We start from the raw sequence: 2,448 nt of genomic DNA on the forward strand, positions 1-2,448 counted from the left end.
TCATACAGTAGTTTTGTGATCAGTACACTTACCCTAATCACATTCTTGCTGGTAATCTTTATTCCATTAGGGCTTACTTTGTTTCCTAAATCTTCTCTTCCTACATTGTGTTCACATACACACTCATGGGCTTTTGTACAAATGCATAAACAGCATCCTGGCCCATCAGAAATGCTCTTTGTGTGTTGTACAGTTTTTTTTTCCTATGTGTCCACACTTCCTTCCTATTCAACAATACCTATGGTCTTCCCATCAGTCAAAAAGGGTATAAGAGAGTGATTCATTATTTCCATGTCTACATAATATTCTGTGGTGTGGCTCTGCAGGTCACACCTGAAATCTAAGGTACACTTTCTCAATACATTGCTATTATAACAATATAAGAAAATATTTTGAGATTGTTATGTTAAAACTCTGGTTTTTCACCAGAGGCAATTTACTGTTCCCCCGGGGGACACTGAGCAATGTTTGGAGACATTTCGGCTGTCACATGGGAGGTGTCAGTAAAGTCCAGGGATGCTCTGAACATCCTGCAATGCCCAGGAGAGACCACCCCTCAGACAAAGACCTGGCCCAGGATATCAGTTCTGCAGCAGCTGAGGAGCCCTGCGTTAGAGACACAGGTCCTTGTAGTGTGTGCAGCTGCCTTCAGACTGTTTTCTCAATGTTGTAGCACTTACAGTTCTGCCAGGAAAAATAAGAGCATCCATTTTTACCTGTATAAAAGTCTGCACCCCAGTCAATGTGACATTTTTCTAAGTTTTTCTCCAGGCTGACAGGTGTGAAAGAACTTTTTTGTTGTTTGCTGAACTTTTTCTAATTTTGATCAAAGACCATATTTGATGGTCTTTTTAATTTGAATATTATTATATGGTTATTACTTTTTCATTATCAGCCTTTAAAATGACTTTAAAAATTATTTTGGTGGGGTGATGTAGAAGAGGATTAGAGGAGGATAAATGGTGGTAACCTGACTTAGGGTGCTGAACACACAATACACCATACAGGTGATATGTTAGATAGTAGGTGCTGAGACCTACATAATTTTATTAACCAATTTCACCCCAATAAATTCAATAAAATTCAAGAAAGTAAAAATAAAAATAAAGAAAAATAAAGAAAAATTGTTATTTCTTAGTTGACTTTGGTGAAACTTTTGGCCTTAAAAATGTTTTGCATTTTATTTAGTTAAATATGTCTGTCTTTTACTCCTGAGTCTCTTGACTCGATTAGTGTGGTTTGGCCCACCCATCAATATTAATATATAGTTTTCATTCTGTTCACCTAAAGAACTGGTTACTCTTCCAGTGAGCAGACAATCCCCCAGATTTTATGTAACCTGACAGATGTAGGGGATCAACTTCATTTTCTTCCAGGTGGATGTTTATTTTTCCAGCTTTTATTCAACAATCCAACTTTTTCAAATATATAGAAATACAACCTTACCATGTATTAAATGTACTTATATACTGAGGCCTAATTCCTGATTCATCCAACAAATAAAACTTAGCTCTGCTTTGCCATCATGTTCAGGGACATCATACATTACCTTCTGTATCTGTGCCTTTGCCAATTTAATTACTAATACACATTGGTACTTATACCTTATTTTCATTAGTTTTTGATGTTCTGTTCAATTTTTTGACAACTTGGTAATTGTTTATTTCTGAAATTTCTTGTTTAATATGTTTAGACTGTGGTTGACCATGGGTAACTGAAACCAGAGAAAGCAAAATGGCAGATAAGGGGAAGACTACTGTATTCTATTGTATAAATTCATTTCATTCTACTGTTGGTGGATGTCTGAGCTGTTTCCAGTTTGAGACTGTTACACATAGTGCCACTATTTTCAACATCCTTGGACATATCTTTTGATGCTCATATGTATGTATGTCTGTAGTGGAATTGCTGGATCACATAATGTGTATATGTTCGGCTTTAGTAATGCCGCCAAACAGCTTTTGCAAGTAGTTGCACCAATCTATACTCCCCAAATAGTATATGGAGGTTGCATTGTTCTATATGCACTTGGTAAAGCCAGTCTTTTTAATTTTAGCTGTTCTAGTGGGTGTGTATTTCTTTATGGTTCTCATTTTAATTTCCCATATAACTAATGGGATAATTAGTTATCCCATTTTTATTTTTATTGCTTAATTGCATGGTTCCTTTTGTGGTTTTCTCCTGGCTCATTTGTTTTTCATTTTATTTATTTAAGAATATTAAAATATATTTTATTGATTATGCTATTACACTTGTCCCATTTTGCCCTCTTTATTCCCCTCTGCCCTGCACACCCATCCTACCTGCATTCCCTGCCCCCCCTTTAGTCCATGTCCATGGCTCATACGTATAAGTTCTTTTGCTTCTATGTTTCCTATACTATTCTTAACCTCCCCTGTCTATTTTCCACCTATCATTTATGCTACTTATTCCCTGTATCCTTTCCCC

Source organism: Phyllostomus hastatus, unplaced genomic scaffold, assembly GCF_019186645.2.
Source record: "Phyllostomus hastatus isolate PE091 unplaced genomic scaffold, TTU_PhHast_1.1 phas_contig_98, whole genome shotgun sequence".
Taxonomy (NCBI): Eukaryota; Metazoa; Chordata; class Mammalia; order Chiroptera; family Phyllostomidae; genus Phyllostomus; species Phyllostomus hastatus.